Source organism: Lytechinus pictus, unplaced genomic scaffold, assembly GCF_037042905.1.
Source record: "Lytechinus pictus isolate F3 Inbred unplaced genomic scaffold, Lp3.0 scaffold_20, whole genome shotgun sequence".
NCBI classification, from domain to species: domain Eukaryota; kingdom Metazoa; phylum Echinodermata; class Echinoidea; order Temnopleuroida; family Toxopneustidae; genus Lytechinus; species Lytechinus pictus.
Genome location: NW_026974141.1, coordinates 10887126 through 10907239, shown reverse-complemented (window position 1 = coordinate 10907239; position 20114 = coordinate 10887126). Strand labels below are relative to the sequence as shown.

General features: G+C 36.2%; 1 long non-coding RNA gene across 1 annotated transcript; it reads left to right on the top strand.

The window, feature by feature from the left end:
* The first annotated feature begins 18382 nt into the window (after nucleotides 1-18382).
* On the top strand, nucleotides 18383-19870 carry LOC135157894 (uncharacterized). Its single transcript, XR_010296805.1, has 3 exons — nucleotides 18383-18399; nucleotides 18966-19110; nucleotides 19725-19870. It is a non-coding gene; the product is annotated as an uncharacterized LOC135157894 (long non-coding RNA).
* Nucleotides 19871-20114: the final 244 nt, after the last annotated feature.

Genomic DNA, 20114 nt, shown 5'->3' with positions numbered 1-20114 from the left:
TCTTCCTATTTCTCATTCTAAGCGCGAGATGAAACTTGTCGATATTCCATTCTGATAAAAGGGACAATTTGATTACTCAATTAATATCGTATTTATTAATTTAATAAGCCTATGAGAGCGCGAAATCTGTTAATATTATATGGCCTGAAACTGGACATTTAAAGCACTTTTGTAATCATGAATAAGATGCATATATATGAGTTATCTTTTCAACAATCAATGCGATCGCAAATCGTCAGCCGAAATTTTAATATAAACTGTAATGAAATGGGGATTCTAAAAAGTTTATTACATAATTAGTATTAAAAAATGCGAGCGTGCAGCGCTAGCTGATACGTTTTGACAATCTGACCTGAATATAGGGATATTTTGAGGACTTTATGGAATACAGGAAAACTAGGTACCTGACAAATCAAATTTTGCGAGCACGCAGTGCGAGCAGAAAATGTAAATATTCAGACCATAAAAACAGGAATTTTTACAGAGCACTTTATTTTATATATGACATGAAAGATTTTTTAAAATAATTTTTCAAGTCTTCCCCTCATTTTATTCACTCGTCTTCCTACTCTTATATTTCTTCTTCTTTTTTCGCTTTTTTTTTTCTTTCCCCATTATTTTCTTTTTTTCTCTCCGCCAATAGAGGCCGGGGGGAGGGAGAGGGCCCGTGACCCTGCCCTCCTGGATCCACCTATGATTTTGATTGGGCTAGATCTACGTCACAAAACCTGCGTGATCGATCCGTGCACGCACGGAAGCCAGTGCGCTTTGCTTTGCTTTGCGTCTGCTGCGCTTGATTTCATCAAGGCCCTGGCGCGGCATGTACGCAATACGTGTGTGCGTACGCGCGCGTATACGTATGCGCGTGTTTTCAAATGCGCGCAACAAAACAGAGATCGATATATAGTATTATTAACCGTATCAGACATCTGAGCAGGGCAACTTTAAAACATTGTTGCCTGCTTAAGACTGGGATCAAATGGCCGGTCAATAAAATTCCAATTGTTTATCCACGGGCCCATTTTATTGCCCGCTCAGGAAAGTCAATGAGAAAATGCGTGGAAATGTAGCGGGCAATAAAAGGCAGCGCTAATATCCGGGTATTCTACGCGTTTTTGCACGCGTCCTTGAACCGCGCAGTGCTATACGTCATAATGGTAATCAAGTTAAGACAACGCTGGATACTGCATCCCTAGGCCAGGGACGCGTCATTTCAATTACGTCACAATGGTAAAGTTCAGAGGCCCAGTCTGCTCAACATGATAAACTAGATTCTCATTCTAAAAATTTAAAATATCTAAATTTTAACGATTTTTGCTCTAGATGTCTGATTTGGTTAATAATAGCAATATTGACTGACCTGGGGGCGAAAGGACATATATCGCCCTCACTAAATTGATATCACCCTCGTCTACGACTCGGGCGATATAAATCTAGTTCGGGCGATATATGTCGTATCGCCCCGAGGCCAGTCGATATTGCTTTATTAAATCCCAGCACTGCATGCACTAGCACTGCACTTCGAGCATATTAGCACTAGCAGCACTTATTAAACTCGAAAAAGCTATAACTTGTTAGGCCTACGGGAATTGCAACACCAATGTTCGTCAGATCGGGAGTCGATGCAACCTAAAGTTAGGCCTAACTTATTCCGTAAAAACTAACACTACACTGCAGTAACATTTAGGCCTTGGACTTGGTCTTGGTCACGATGTGGGGGCATAATTTGGAAATGGAACTCAATATTTGCACCGGCGGGTAAGTCACAGCGTCCTATGGCCTTATGGGGTGTTGCAAGAAACTTGCGATTGAACGCAAATCGAACGCAACTCCCAAAATTGATTAAACGCAAATCTACAATTGAACGCAAGTTACGTTCAATCCTGTTGCAAGAAAAAGTTGCGCTTGATCAATGAACGTAGCCTAGATCAAGCGCAAGCTTTGCAATTATATTGCAAATCGAACGTAACTTATATGAGATTTTGGAGGACGCGTAAAACTTGCGTTCGATTTACGTTCAATTGATTGTCCATTGGCTTGTGTACTAGCCTACCGTATGGGTACTAGTATTCAACCCGGCATAATTCAAAGATTTTGACATATTCCCCAAAATATTTAGAAATAGGGAATTTATCTTACTTTCATACCTTTGTTATTTCCAGGGTACCGTAAGGGCACTAGTATTCAACCCGTTTGGAGAGTTTCCTCAAATATATAGAAATATAGAATTTACCTGAATTTCAGACCTGTCTTATTTCCAAGAGCAAATGCTGGTTATTCTTTTTCCGTTATTTTTTTCTTCAACCAGTTGACTGTGTGCGCGGGCGATCGAATTATACGGCGACGGATTTTGGTACTAGTATTCAACCCGTCGACACTAGTATTCAACCTAGCGATGAAAGATGGCCCTGTCTCTCAATCTGCCCTTGTCCCATCCGACTATGGACTAGACCATTTGAGATGAGACCAAACAGGGAATTAATCAAAGCCAGAGACTTACATAGATCTAGATCTAATTTAGCAATTTAAACCCTTTTGAGATTTGCTATCAATCCTCACTAGGTTGAATACTAGTACCATTCAATGCAAAAGGCCATCGCCGCATTATTCGATCCTCCGCGCATACAGTCGACAGATTGACAAAGAAAATATCGACAACAGATTACCCTGGAAATAATAAAGGTGTGAAATTAAGATAAATTCCCTATTTCTAAATATTTTGGGGAATATGTCAAAATCTTTGAATTATGCCGGGTTGAATACTAGTACCCATACGGTAATCTGTTGTCGATATTTTCTTTGTCAATCTGTCGACTGTATGCGCGGAGGATCGAATTATGCGGCGATGGCCTTTTGCACTGAATGGTATGATGGTGGGCCCCAAGTCTGCGCACCTAACAATTTGAGTTAAGATTTAACATGAATTTCTTCTTATTTCACAAAATATTTTGGTTAATAGTGTTCCTTATATTATTAAGAGTAAGTGTACCAAATTTCTCATTAAAAAATGAAAGAAAATATAAGATTTTCTTGAAAAAACCTCGGGCAGTCATTTTCAGATTGAAAAAAAAAATAGTACCCCATGTCTGCGCACTCATTCACTTTGCACACGATTCGGGGATTTTGATGACAAAGGCTGCATTTTGAGGCCGTCACATGAAATGCCCTGAATTCATTATTTTTCCACCATTTTGAGTCAGATTTTTTTTATGAATACCTGTCTATGTATTGCATGTGTAAAGTTCGTGCTCGTTGCGTATCTTCTTTTACTAGAATCGCGCAGATACGCGGGTGCGCAGACTTGGGAGACCGCGCAGACATGGGGGAACTGACCATACTAGTATTCAACCTAGTGAGGATTGATAGCAAATCTCAAAAGGGTTTAGATTGCTAAATTAGATGTAGATCAACGAACGTAGAGGGCAGCAACACTTTGCAGTATTGCTTTTAGGAAGGTCCACTCCGCTCAGATTTTGTGACCATTTTCTCCCAGAGCACTTTTTTGGAAGATTGTAGAGTTGATTTTTTTTCGTTTGTTCAATTTTACTATTTATTATTGATAATAAAACCTCCAAGAAATTATGTTAAATAATATTATTTTAGCATATCTGTATTTTTTTAAAATTGTAAAACAAAAGGTAATCATTATTCTTGTAGTTTACATGGCAATAAAAATACATAGACTGATGACATTTGTGTTACCGTTCTTCTGCTTAATTTCGCTGCCCCTACCAAATCTACACAAGCTAACGCCAGAGCCAAGACCGTGATGTTCTGGTCTGGCCGCGCCGAAACTTCCCCGGTCACCTGTACCTCGGTGCGCGTACTGCGCTGCGTGAATGATAATGCTGACTGCACTGCACTGGCATGATAATCTCGACGCGACTCGACTTAGCTAGATATGGACTTGAAAGATATAGACTTGGTCTGTCATTGATGTGGCACTATGGCGGATGAGCAACGATAAATATTCAAGGTTAGAATTTTAATTTTTACTTAGAGTGTAGATTGTAGTCTGAAAATCTAAAATAATTATGCTATATCCACAAATCCGACCCACATTTTGCAATCCATCAGGCAAGATCGAATACGACCACTAAACAGCAAAGCCAAGTCCCAGACCCAGTCTCGTTAGACATAATATTAGACAGCAATTATCTGGTTCATTATCGAGCTATGTATATTCCGACGGGTCTTGACTTGAGACGAACTATCAAGGGGCTAAGGTCTATGTCACATCTACTTTTTTCATTTCATAATTTTACAAAAATTTGTGCTAGCATATGCATGCAGCCCACCGTACCCTACCTCAGCACCGACCGGCCCGGGGTGCCGGCGCGGTCATGCCAGCGCCAGCCATGGCGCTTGTATAAGAGGCGGTGCTGGATTGTGTAGGCGCATTATGGTGCAGCGAAATTTAGATGAAGACGTATCAACCTCACGTATACTTGTTATCATATTGATATGCAAAGTCATAAAACTGTTGTCACCACCATGTAATATTTTATGAAAAATACAGGAACAAGTATTTCATATTTTTAAGCATGATATTTAATGTAAAAACATTTCAAGCAAAAATAATGATAAAGAGGAAATGAAAATAAATCAACTCTACAATCTACTAAAAAAGTGCTCTGAGAGGTTTTCGGTGGTCACAAAATGACTTGGCTAAATCCGGGTGAAATTAGCAGACTGGTTTATTTATGATAGAATTTAATCCTGTTTTACTGAAGATGTACAAAAAAATTGTGACAATAATTTAGTGATATATTATTTTAAGAATTTGGTACATTATTATTTAATTTTTTATATATTTTTTGTTTTCATTGTTTTAATCTACTATTGTCATAATCTATTAGTTTACCTATATTTTGCTGTCACTCCGTGAGTGTATTGTATCGGATCATGGTTTCGTTGGCATGACTACCAAATTGTTCGCGCACTTCATTTGTATGCGCGTATCGAGTGGACCTTCCTAATAGCAACACGCTTGTGTGTTGCTGCCCTCTACGTTCGTTGATGTAGATCTATGTAAGTCTCTGGCTTTGATTAATTCCCTGTTTGGTCTCATCTCAAATGGTCTAGTCCATAGTCGGATGGGACAAGGGCAGATTGAGAGACAGGGCCATCTTTCATCGCTAGGTTGAATACTAGTACCGACGGGTTGAATACTAGTACCAAAATCCGTCGCCGTATAATTCGATCGCCCGCGCGCGCACACAGTCAACTGGTTGAAGAAAAAAATAACGTAAAAAGAATCACCAGCATTTGCTCTTGGAAATAAGACGGGTCTGAAATTCAGGTAAATTCTATATTTCTATATATTTGAGGAAACTCTCCAAACGGGTTGAATACTAGTGCCCTTACGGTACAACTATTTTTTCCAAAAAAAAAAATTGTATTTTATTTTGAAAATTTGTGTAAATTGTGCCTTATTCAATTTTCCATTGTTTGTTTCACAAAAAACTTAAAATTATTTTATTTTCAATCTTCATAGGCCTCTAGGTCCTACTGCATTTTTGCCATTCTTTTCACACACCTTCACTACATTCTCTCATAATATCAGTTTAAAGTGTGTCAATCACCAAAAATATTCTGCTCTTTTTATCAGAGGTTTTGGAATATTCAAATTGTGAGTTCTGAAATAATTTGTATGAAAAAATATTGAAGTAATAAGAACTCTCCATAAGACCATAGGCACAAAGTCACTCTTCATTGAAACACTTCATGCACTGGCGAATGCTTATCAATATTTCTGAGGGTTTGCACTTTTGCAGTATTCAGAATTTGTTTTGCAAGAGCACCAAATTGCTTCAATGCTTTCATTGAAAAATATCGTAATGATTAACATGCCCAATTAATAGGGTGTCTGAAGCCACACTGAAAAGTGTCAGCATAAAACAGGCTGATTTAGGGGAAAATATGGCACATTTTTTCGGGGAAGTTCAGGCTACTAGATAAATGTGATCTGAATTGATTATTAACTTGTGTTTGGCATGTATGGGAAGAGAAAATTCAGGGGCTTCTTTTGACAGTAAGGACAAGTTTATATGATTATTTTAAATAAGGATTTAGAGATAAATTGCAAACCCTTATTTTTGTGTGTGTTGAGATTGCCATTTCTCCATGCGTTTTCTATGGGAAAATGAAATTTCTGTTTTGCACAATTTTTTTCACTTTGTCGCAATTTTTCATTGTGATCTGGTTTCCAAATCTTTATAAAAATCATACCATCAGATAGAGCATAAAAAATCCTATTAATTGGACTCTTTATGGACAAGTTTTTGGCATTAGTAATAAATTTATAACAGCTCTCGGAAGCTAAAAATTTGGATTTGTGTGTGTCCATTTCTTAACTACACAGTCTATGGCAGAGAAATGCTGAAAATTGACCTAATTTCATTCTTCTTCTTTGCAGCCAATAATTGGATTTTTTTCAAAAATGTTACATTTCTGTCAGTCTGAAGGTAATTTCTCTTCAAATTCACAAAGAAAATGTGATATTTTCTTGAAATAAGAAAAATAATTTTTTTCTCCAGACACCCTACAATTAAGTTATTTTAGTTTGATTTTCAAATGAAACATACATGTTCACTTCAGGAGATTGCTACACTTCAAAATCTAAAGCCCTCTTGTTTCTCTCTATTTGATTATGAGATTTGCATGGAAGATATATATCTCATTCTACAGGGATGAGGTCGAGGCTGATTCTTTTGAGTCATGAGGCAGCTTGAAAGAACTTCCAATAGATTCAGTACAGTGACTCGGACCAAGGCCAGCAAAATGTATAGCCTCGAGGTCAGCCTTGACTACATCCCTGCTTGGAATTGAAAATATCTATTGATCTGTGCACAAAAAGAACACTGTTGAAGACATTCATTATTGATGGACCTTTTAATTTAATTTTTCTTTGTTTCTTGCTCCCGAGGAATTGCTTCTGAGATTCAGTTATGTCAAATGAAATTTCATATCATCTTCGATCATCAAGTGTTTCAACACTCAGGCCCGTATTCTGATAGCAGGTTTAATTTAAACCTAGTCTAAAGTTAACCCTGGTTTAACTAAGCCTCCTCAAAACCTCACCTTATTTCTGGTCTAAGTGTAATTTAATTATTTTGGTATTCTGATAGCCAGGTTTAACTAAACCTGGGTTAAACCCGGGTTTAATTTTTTTTGGGAAATAATAACCCTCTTTTAACCAAGACTAGCACCTTTTTGGAAATTACTGCTAGTTATGCTGCAGGGATGACTGCAACAAAGTTGAAAAAATGTCCTTAAAGTTGTTTTTTCTTTAAAATTTTGAATTTATGGAAACTAATTACAACTATTGTAGTGAAAGAAAAGCATTCCTCACCCATATATGGTAAGAAATTTTCATTCAGATTATCTTTATTTTTGCTAATTACTAAATCGAGTGACCTGCACATTTTTCGTGTATCAGTCCCATTTATTGCTTTTCATGTTTGTCAAAATCTAATTTGAATAGATTCCACTCACCCACTCTAGAGTCTAGACTCTAGTCCTAGATCTAAAACAATAACTTAAGAGGTCGACAACTTTATTCTAACTATAAGGGAACATTTTTGTAACTTTTTAGGCTAGTCTTGGGTTTAACATTAGGCCTAGATCTAGCCTAGGCCCAAGATCTACAGCTAGTACTACTACTAGTACTACTAGTACTACTAGTGTAGTACTACTAGTACTAGTAGTAATTTAGTATCCGTCTGTTTCTTTGGAGGAGAATTAAACATTGTTTTGAGTTTGACTTTTTTACTTTCCTGAAGCAAAACGTAGTCTAGTGGAGCGACCGAGACTGAAGCTACATATTATTAGTATTGGTCTAGGCCTAGTTAGAACAACATTCAGGACTTAGGCTTGCTTAGCATTGGGACAGGGATAGATATCGATCTAGGACTAGGTCTACGTCTAGTAATATTAGTAGAATAGATCTGATTTGTCTATAGACAAAAAGCTTCAGTTGGCAGTCTACGTTGGCCTAGCTCTCTCACCAAGGCAATGCCAATGTGATATGACAGTAAAATGTCAGATTTTTAAAAATAAATCCCAGAAACGACGGTATTCCTGTCTACACTACATTGTTACTGACTAGTATCGCTATGGCCTATGCATTGCTTGCCAACTATCCCAAGCCTGGCTAAAGTTAGAATTAGTCCTAGTCATCTCTCTACTCCTTTTAGGTCCATATCTGTTTCTTTGAAGAGTTTTTATTTTATTTAAACATTTTTGGGGACTTGTTTAGGTTTCCAGGTCCAGGACTAGAAAACAGGTATGAACCTAGACCAACAGCTCAGTCTAGACTAGGCCTGGCATAGTAGATTTATGTAAGAATTTAGATCTAGGCCTAACGTTAGTCTGTGACTGCTATCTAGGCCTATTCCATATAAATTCATTCTAGATTCTATTTCTAGCCTAGCCAGTAGCCCTAACGTTAGGACTGGCTGATCTATTCTACTGTTTGATCTAGAATCTCTAACGCTGGCCTAGATCTAGACTAAATAACTTAGACTAAAAGTTAGACCCTATCTAGAACTAGATCTATATCAATCTAGGTCTACATGTAATAGGTCTAGATCTAGAGATTTGTAGACTCTCAATGTAGATTCTAAATAGAAAAATAGTAAATGTAGGCTTGTCTAGATCTACTCATCTAACGTTAGGCCTGAAAAAGGAAGTAGGCTAGAGATCTAACGTTGGATTATTTCTAGGACTAAAACTAAAGGATCTAGATCTAGGCGTAGATCTAAAGCTAGGCCCTAGGGACTGTAGTTCGAGATCTAGAGGTCTAGCACCCCCCTTAAAACTAGAACTAAGCCTACACTACAGCTACATGTAGTTCTCTATGTAGCCAAACAACACTGTCAACAGTTAGCATTGACTATTGTCTTAATCTTATTTTGGTGTGTGTAGTAACCATGCATACAAACACATATTTTGATGAATGAGAAAATGTGTCTTGCAGATTATTTTACCTCAAAACCTTTGTGATTTAAATTTCATGAGCATAGGCCTGTGTCATAAAATGAAGAAGTATAGTTCAATCCACAAGATGTGTTTACACATTTATTGATTTAATATGCTCTTACCATGACAACACAGTTTCCAACACACACAAATATATATGCCTTGCAGATCTATACCTCAAAACCAATGTGTGAGCCAAATTTTATAAGAATTGGTTGAAAACTAATGAAGGAGTTCAAACTACAAAATGTTCACCTTATTTTTGTTATATAATATGTTGTTACCATGGCAACACGATTTCTGATACAGGCAAAAATATATCTTAGACATCTTTACCTCCACATTAATGTGCCAAATTTTTAAGAGAATTGACCAGTTAGAAACTGATAAAGTAGTTCAAATCACAAGATTTTCATCTAATTTTTGGTATTTGATTTGTTACCATGGCAACATGATTTTTTTTTTATAAAGACATAAAATATGTTTTGCCCATCTTCACATCAAGACTAATGTTTGTGCCACATTTCATGAGAATTGGTTAAAACTGAGGAAGTAGTTGGAATTCCAAGATTTTTACATAATTTTTGCCATAATGTACCGTTACCATGGCAACACAATTTCCGACACATACAAAAATGTGTCTTGCAAATCTTCACCTCAAGACTTATGTCTGTGCCAAATATCATGAGAATGGCTTAAAAATTATAAAGTACCCGGTAGTTAAAACCACAAGTTTTTCACCTAATTTTCGTTATTTAATATGTTGTTACCATGGCAACGCGATTTTTTATAAACTTTAGGCATAGAATATGTTTTGCACATCTTCACATTAAGACTAATGTCTGTGCCAAATTTCATGAGAATTGGTTTAAAACTGAGGAAGTAGTTGGAACAGCAAGATTTATACATAATTTTTGCCATTATATACCGTTACCATGGCAACACTATTTCCGACACATGCAAAAATGTGTCTTGCACATCTTTACCTCAAAACCAATGTGTGAGCCAACTTTCTTGAGAATTGGTAGAAAACTGATGAAGTATTTTAAACGGCAAAATTTTGGCCATAATATACTGTTACCATGGCAACACAATTTCCGAAAAAGGAAAAGAAAATTCTTACACCTCCTTACCTTGAGACCGATGTGTGTTCCAAATTTCATGAGAATCGGTTAAAAACTGAGCAAGTAGCTCGAAATGCAATAAATTCAAAAAAATTGTTGGCCATAATTTGTTGGATTTAAACATCCAGGCTTAAACTACCCCCTGCGCGAGTTTAACTTTTTGAGGATTTATTACCACACTTAGACCAGGGTTAACTTAAACCTTGCTTTCGGAATACGAAACTTAAACCTAGGTTTAAATATGCCAGTTTATTACCACACTTAGACTAGGATTAAGTTAAACCACGCTATCAGAATACGGGCCTCAATGTCTTGTTTGAAATTGACGAGTCTCATGCAGAAGACCACAGTCCTTAATGTTGGCATGAAGTATCCATAGAAGTCCAGTCAGGAAAGCCACCAGCGTCTCTGTTTGGAGGGACAAATCTGGTTTCCTGAAGCAGTCTAATTTGAGATGAATTCAGAGAGCTCCATGGAGTGAATTTTTAAAGCAGCAACACCCTCATACTCTTGCAATAATGATGTTACTACAGACAGGAGCAGCTCTGAATTCAGTTTTGATAATCAACCTGTTCATAAAACAAATAATAAGGAAATGATGCAAGCTTATAACCATACATAGCATGGGTTAGTTCTAATTTTGTCTTTTAAGTGCAAGAACGCCCTTAGCAAAACATTTTTGTGCATCCCATCGGTGCAGAAATGCCCTTATGCCTGCTGCTAAGGGCATTGTTTGCACTGACATGATGATATGATAGTGGCTTACTTCTGAGACCATAATAATTGGCGATTTGCCATGATGTAATCTAAAAAGGGTGAACTGATTGTTTTTCCCCAAATCAATGAATCATGAAATTATAATTTGCAATAAATTAAATCAATTGAGAGCAAAATATACACTTTCATACAGTACACCTTCGACGATGAGCACAACCACCCACCCCCTTCCCCCATCAATGAGGTGTCTTAATTGCTGTTATTTCTGTAACCTTTCATTCTAACCTAATCAAGCCTGAGAAATGTCCAGTCAAGATAGGGATTCGTTTTTGCCTTTTTCCTTTTTGCATTATCCTTGGGTCAATGTGTACAGATTTCACCCCACCCCCATTTCGATCATGGTGAATTATTAATAATAATACAGTTTACATGTAACTTTATACCACTTAGGAGTTGAAAAAATGAATCAAATCAGCTGGTTGCAGGAACACACATTGTTGCAGACAGTCATGGTGATTCTGAGGTTTCTTCTTTATTCCAGACTTTGTCATCATATTCATTAAACTAGTAAGCAATTAAAAACAAAGAGATAAAACATGTTTATTAATTAATATACAAGTTAAGCTCAGTTGCCATAGTGTGTTAATCATTATAATAGTCCCAGTGTGTTTTGATTCTAGTCACGTCTGGCCTGGGGGGGGGGGGGGTCACTATGGTTCCTCAGCCATGGGTGGCGCAATTAAATAATTCATGAAATCATACATTTTGCTTTAATATACTAAAAAAGCTTGTAATAGAATGCTTAACTATGGTGTACATATTCGTTTCTAGAGTATTCCTAACAACTTATTTAAAAAAAATCTATTATCAAAATAAATTCCTTTCATGTTTTTTTTTATTTTTTCAAATTTCTTAAATGTATTTTTTTATTTTTTATTATCATTTTTTTGACAAATTACATCAGTGACGTTAAATTACTATTGTAAAAAAAAAGATAACCCAATTATGAATATTGACTTTTTACATGTAATCATGTTTTTGTCTGACATGTACTTAAACAAACACAATGTTGCAAAATTTCCTGACCCTGTACCTGGGCATTGTAAATTTGGTCTCAAAAGTTGTGTGAGGCTTGAAAGTAAAACACCAGTCAGCGGTGCGGTAATAAAACTGTCAAGGGGGACCATATGCCCCCACGTATTATGCTTGATGTAAAAGGATGTAAAAAAATAATGATTATGCATTCAATATTAATTATGATGCACCATATGAGACACCCTTTTACTGAAAGCATCTGGAAAAGCATTGTAATCATTTTCGGTACCTGCAGAAATTGACATCGATGGCTGGAGATTTGAAGAAATTACTTATCAACGGAAGATTACTTTAAGAGTGAGTATCAAAGGAAGACCATCGTAATCAAGGTTTCCATGGTAGTTGTCATAATGGCAAAGTTACAACAGTTGCAACTCTTTATGAAATGGACCCCTGGGCCCCGTCTTACAAAGAGTTACGATTGATCCAATCAATCGTAACTCTATGGAAATCCATCAGTGTCATAATTTCTTCTACAGAAAATGTACACAATGTATTTTGTAAACAAGAAGAAGCACAGCAAATTTTCAAGAAAACATTGAATGCATGAATATCCTATACATCATAGCTAGAAAATATTTTGAACAAGCATGCATAATAGATGTTGACATTGCTGGCCGTCCATAGTTGCGATCGATCGGATCAATCGCAACTCTTTGTAAGACGGGGGCCCAGGAGTGTGTGATTGCAGGTCCTTTGATAATACTGTATAATAGGCAGCATGATTACCGGCTACTTCGACAAATTGGCTAAGTCTGATTTTTATCACTTTTATGTGATTGGTGACATCACAAGGAGCAAGTTTCCACTTGGTGACAGATTTCGAAAAGTCGTCTTGACCATGTTAGGGGTCAAAATGGGGTCAATAGGGGTCAACTTACCTAGCAGGAATTTATTTCTTGGAATGCGTGTGCGCTGTAATCTTAGTAATTACGGCTGCCAAGCTACAGCTGGGGTAATAATATCCAAGTCCTTTGGAAGCGCATAGAGACATTATTCATAATTGTGATATGCGCTATACAAGAACTGTTTATTATTATTATTATTATTAACTTGTGATATTGCCCCAATTCTGCCGAGTGCACATCAAATTGTTTGTCTTGTTATACTGAACAAGAAAGTGTACACAACCATATACTCTTGACCTCCAGTAAAAAAAGTTATGACCAGAAATGTCAAAAGGTCAACAAACTTTCGGTGAATGGCAAATTACACTGAAGGTGTTAAGAAAGCTCACTTTTCGTGTTTTTATGCATGATTAGTGCCAATGTCCCCAACAGCAAAGCTGAGTATGATCGGTTTAAGGGTAACATAGGGGGGATTTTTTTTAATAGATTTTTTTCTATCAAAAATGCTTTTAAAATAACCTTTGATATCTCATTTTTCTAATACTCCAGTATCATGAAGAGTGATGATTCCGAAAGTACTGGAATATACCATTCCATTCATCGGGTGCTGTTGCCATTCATAACGGACAGAGACTTTTACTCAAATTCAATTAACTCTAGTTTTATTGTTTTCTAAATTACTCCAATTTGGTTTGAATGTTCTTGCACTCTGAACATTAATCTATCATCCAACATAAATAAGTGGAACAAATTAAAAAAAATTGGGAAATTTTTTGGTAGGTGTTTAAAGGTCAAGTCCACCTCAGAAAAAAATTGATTTGAATCAATAGAGAAAAATCAGACAAGCACAATGCTGAAAATTTCATCAAAATCGGATGTAAAATAAGAAAGTTATGACATTTCAAAGTTTCGCTTATTTTTAACAAAATATGAACGAGCCAGTTACATCCAAATGAGAGAGTCGATGATGTCATTCACTCACTATTTCTTTTGTTTTGTATTGTTTGAATTATACAATATTTCAATTTTTACGAATTTGATGATTAGGACCTCCTTGCCTGAAGCACAAAATGTTAAAATAATGGAATTCCACGTGTTCAGGGAGGAATGAAACTTCATTTCACATGACAATGACGAGAAAATCAAAATATTTCATATTTCATATAATAAGATACAAAAGAAATAGTGAGTGAGTGATGTCATCAGTTCCCTCATTTGCATACCGACCGAGATGTGCATATAACTGTTTTGTGAAATGAAGCGAAACTTTAAAATGTCATAACTTTCTTATTTTACATCCGATTTTGATGAAATTTTCAGTGTTATGCTTTTTGAATTTTTCTATTTTTATTCAAATCAAGTTTTTGTTGGGGTGGACTTGTCCTTTAACTTTTTATTTTCAAGTCTTGCGCAACTTTTGAGTCCAATTTTGCTTCACCCGGGTACGTGGTTCCGAAATTAAACATTAAATATGTAAGTGCATGTCAGACCAAAAATTACTCAAAAATGTGATTTTGTGTACAAAGTCAATGCAAAATGTGTTTTCAACCAAAAATCATTAATGTATGATTATTTTTAGTTTTGCTGGTCTAAATGTATTTATTTTATGCTTTTTAAGATCTCAGAAGAGTCCCCAACTAATTTCATTGAAAAAACAATGAAAAACAAAAGGTAAAAAACAAAGAAAATCTCAGCCAATGTCACGAAATCTATCGTGACCTATCTATTTTCATTGTTGTAATTTTCATTGTTGTTATTGATGTAGATTTTATAATGTAGTGTAGTTTAATTCAATAGGATACCCTATTCAAAGTTAGCATAATAATGAATAAATTAAAATTCATTGTAATTAAATAATTCTTCTACTTAATAATGTAAAGTGTTTAGAGATCTTGTTATTATGCACTATATATATACACATTATTATTTTTATAAAATGTTTCTGAAACATACCTAAATGATTCTGGAATCGTTGCTGTTATAAAACAAATCATTCCTCTGGCAGCATCTACCTCCACGTCTAATCCTTGTTCACACTCTCGTGATGACTGCTGAAAAGGGTGGCAACATAAACATTGACACTGGTAGTGATTTACTGTCGTGTTTATTCTGCAAAACTGTTTAACTAGTATTCTTAAACCATGGACCATGATACAAGCTAGCGTGAAACATGCCATTTTGCCTTTGAGTTTCCTGGTTTATATAAACTTTAGCAGGAGTTGATAGAAGTCACCATGGTTACGATCATGGTTGTTGTGATAATCATTTTATGGCTAAGTTATAGGGCCATGATAGTTTTAATGCCTTCCTTCTTACTTCATTAATAAGAGTTTAGTGTCAGTTTTTGCTGATTCTGTAATCATAGCGAACATTTATGATAAATTTAAGTTGAGGAATGTGCTTATCTTCACTGAATTTCACAATCGAAGACGATCCGTAAAATAAAAATTTTCTTTGTCAGTTTTATCTCTTTTTACCAATCATGCAACATTGAATTAAAATCAACAGTGAACAAGAGTGTGAATGTCACTTCTTTCAGACTGTAACATTTTTAATTGATGATAAATTATATTTTATTTTTAAAAGATAATAACATACAACGAAGAATTATGAATACATTTTTTTAAATAGAAAATCATTGCTGGGACAAGGAATTCATACGCAACTGTATGCAATGCTAAGCATAAACCCTACACAGGGACTATGCCGATCCGTTGGTTGTCTTCTGTCATGAGTACGCACAAAATTCTACAGAACTCTACGCAGATTCCGGTGTGAAACCCCCTTAAGGCCCGTTTACACCGCATCCGGCACGGCGACCGTGCACGGCACCACGGCAATCCGGCACGGCAAAAAAAATCGATCCCCACTAAATCCTATGAAACTGTTTCCACTTCAACGGTGCCGTGCCGTATTGTACAACACGGCGTAATTTGCCGGATTTGCAGATCGATCAGCAAGCCATTTTCAGAGCACGGCACACGGTTTTTTCACTTCTGGCCAATCACAGTCCAGATAAATTACGTCATTGCCCACATATTTTCTGATCAAGCGACAAATCGCCTGCGGTGATAGTCTATGGGAGTTTACGTGTTAAATGCAAAATCGCACATACACGTAGGTCTACGTCACGCGTATTACCTGCTGAAGAGAGGTGACTGATCTGAAGGAGGACTTGATCTTGCAATTCTTGGTCTGGTAAGCAACTAATTAAGAACAAGTGTCATTTCGCATACTGTAGAACCGAGCCCCAGAAAGTAGAGCACAAGAAAATAAGGCCAAATAATATAAGGCCGGCCTGGGATAGGGCCTAACGTTTAATATGATCTAACGAAGATCTAACGTAAGTTAGCTTAGGCTTAGCCTTAGGCTTAGACTCGGTCTAACTCTAAGTTCTAACAAGATATAGGCTCCTATCTAATTTAGATAGGCTAGATGTTTATCCTAGCCTAAGTTACATCTAGATCTAACGTTATAGACCTAATGTTAGACTCGATAATCAATTAGACTGGCCTAACGTAATTAGGCCTAGGCCCTACTAAATAAAAAAAGTTAGGACTTAAACTAGATAGGCTAGCCTAGGGCTAGGCCTAAATGAAAGTAGGCTAGTTGCAGGAAACACTGATTTCACGAGAAAGTGTGTAAAACCGAGCTTAATTGTCACTATATAATCGAGGATCTAGATCTGGTACAGTTACATGAACTGAACTTTGTGAAACCTTGAAATCTACGCTGAAAAATGTTCATAATCATACTGAAGATCACCAACACAGATAAGCGCACGTGGGACAGTGTACTATTAAAAATTATTGCTTTGAATGTCGGCCCGACGCTTGACCCAAATCCCGTGCTTATTTGCTAATTTCTCAGCAATTACACAATTTCTTCCGGAATCCTTTGGCACATATTTTTTATTTATACAAACAGACACTTTGGTGGTCATTTCATTGGATTCTGTAGACTGTACGAACTCATTTTGAAATCGTTACCACAACTGGCATTTATCTTTAACTTAGACTTAGTAGAGTCTAACTAACACTACAGTAACATTAGGCCTAACGTTACTAAGTTATAGTTAGATCTAACGTTAGGTAGACCTATAACTAACGTTAACAAAAGTTAGACCTGTTGTTGGTCTAACGTTAGGCCTCAGTAGTCTAGAGTCTACACATAGGTCTAACGTTAGTAACACTAGTACATGTAAGTTAGACCTCTGAACGAATATGAAATTATGATGAATTCCGGGATGAATTATTTATATTAAGATATAGACTAGCCTAGCCTAGTAGTAGTACTTTAGTTTTAGTAGTAGGGTCTATGATAGATGAGAGCTAGGCACTGAGTCGTTTTGTCAGCAGCAAGAGTGGCAGATAGGAGGGTGGCAAGGAATTAATTAGAGGGGATCTGGAGTGGTGAAACTTGGGTAGCCTGAACTGAAAGAAGTTAGACCGATTGCTCAGTTTGACCATATTTTTGTGGGACCCTCTGGTCGATCTGTTCTAGATTGAAACAAATGGTGGAAGGCTAAAGAGTAAGGCTAACTTAGTTATTTTCCACAAACTCTCTGGAAAAGACTAGGCCTACGAATAAATAATGTAAAAACCTAGACTCTAAATCCTCCCCATATGACGTCATACTTAGGCTTAGCTAATTAACGTTAGACATTGTTTTCATTGAAATATAGAGTCTAGGCCTAGTCACTAAATTTAGGCTACTATAATTTTGGAGAGAACTTGCATTAAAAAAGTTATTGTTTCTAGTTATTATGTAAAGGATTTTAAAATGAGCGCACTTTCCTTTATCCAGGGGCAGCTCAATCGTGGGGCGATGGGAAGGGGTTTGGGTTGGCACTGGTTTGCCCGAAATAGAAATCCCCCAGAACAAAAGTGACCCCTTTTCAATATGAAATATGTCCTTTGTGTGCTGGCATAACTTTTAAATCTGCACATTTCTGTTCCAAAAATGTATTGCTTTATTTGTGTAATTTCATTCTTTTTTCATTGGTTTATTTCTTATTTGGTTTTTTTTTTTTTTGGGGGGGGGGCTAAAGTGATTGGGTACGTATACTATACAGAGAAGACATAATTTGCTGACATTTTATTCAACAAACATTTCATCCCTAAAAAAACATTATATGGCTTAGCTTATAGGCTCTCATGGAGGCAAAAAATTGTGCCTCTATCTTTTTTTTTCTTAACATGACCCTATGTTTACATGTACTTTTCAAATGATAAAAAATTATTATTTCAAGCTCTTGAAGGAATTTCTAGACGATCACTTTTCTCTACAACTAAGCAAAATCATTTCAATTAGGAGAATTTCTATTTGTGCATTATAAAAATTGGACCCTGATCAGCAAGCCTGCCAGTTACAATGTAAATGTAAGAAATTGCTGATTGGGCACTGGCCTTTCACTAATCGCTTTTGCAATTCTTTAAACCTTTATTATTATTATTTGCTAACAAAATTTATATGGAATGTGTTGCATGACAGATAACCAACATGGAGGAAGCCCTTATCCTAGAAGTGTAGGAAAATCCATTCCTGTATGACAAGAGATTGGAGATGTTCAAGGATACAGAAGTAAAAAAATGATGTATGACATGACATTGGGCATCAGCTTGTAATCTCAGGTTGGTATAATTTTACGTCATATTAATTTTTTTCAAACTTCACGATTTTTTCACTATCAATTTGAAGAAAAATATTGAACAATGTAAAAGAGTTATATTTGTATGTGGATGTTTGAAAGCAAATCAAGTTCACAATCTAACAACTGTAGCTAACTTCTGGTTGTTGTAATTCAATGAATACCAATGGTAAGTTTTGGTCATTATGGCCATTTTTGAAATTGTTTGCACATGTGTAAAATAGTCTGGTGTTTAAAAAAAATAACAAATTAAATGAGACACAAGAGCAAGGGTATGTAAATGCAAAAAGAGACCTTGCTTTGTGATGTGGACCAAGAATATATATACCAACCCCTCCTCACAAATACGTAATATAAATATCACGTCACTTTTACAAGCAAAAAAAAATGGAGGCAAAATTCTTTACTATCAAAAGCATGTTGTCCAATTTCACATTGAAATATTTCGGGGGGGGGGGTGGGTAGGGCTTGAAATGAGTCATAAACAGAAATGAAAATTTTCAGAGGTTATAGGAATTAGATTTCGTGTTGTTTTTTCATTATTTTAAGGTGACGTAGCGAGTTGAGGGACAACTTCCTAAAAAACGACAGAAATGGAGAGGAAGAGTGGTGACGGAGCTCCCTCAAATGCAGCACGTAAATACAAGTACAGTGAGGCAATGGAATTCCTACTTCCCCACATACATAATCGAGAGTAAGATATTCAATATTTTGTTTTCTTATCCCAGGGAAGAGAGAATATGTGTATATCAATTTGAATTCATGCAAAGAAATGTATTTTATAAATATGAATTCTGATATTGTGCTTCACTTAACCCAGGTTTAGTTTCTGGGTTCTGACAGGAATTCCTTGCAACAGGAAACGGTCGGGCAACAGCTATGGTATTAATTTGCACTTTGTGCACTCTGCAGGGTGGATATGAGCGCTCTCATACAAACTATACAAATCATTTTGAATTATACATTGATGATTGGCTCATTCTCTCATGTTTACATTAACCCGTTTCCTGTAATTATACATCCACATTTTCATTCAATATGATTTATCATATTTGTACTTGACTACCTGTGTAAAATAGTACAGGTTAATGGGTGTTGCATTTCCTTGAAGTGAGAGCCATTTGCCTTCAGAAAATTACCCTTAAAAAAATATAATATAATAAAATAAAACTAAAGATGTTTCGAATATTAATGAAGTAAAGAACAGACAAACTGTATCGACTTGGTACATGAGAGTCGATTTTTTTAGTATTCATTATTATGAGTAAAACATATGAAATAAATTCGAACATATGATTTTTTTGTCAGCAGAACAAGTTCAATCTTGGATCCTGTGTTTGATGTGGACACACCATGAGAAGCCTGTACCAAGCAGGAAGAAACTGAGCAGGAGAATGGTGGGTGACATCTGTCCACAACGTGGGTCAGTCTTCCTCGTCATCATCCTCAGGCACGTCCGCAGCATCAGTCCAGTCTTCAAGTCCCAACTTCACTTCAAATCGAGGACACAATGTTGCAGTATTTTCAAAGCACTGATAGTCATGGTGACAACATAACTGTAGATAAATTTTTCTCCAGCTTGTCCCCCATTGTCTCACACTGTAAAAGTTACCTCAATGCCAGCTCCATTGCTATGAGGTTAAATTTCGGTCGTCTGAACATACTACTATAGGAATTAAAGTTTTTGTGTCATCTAAC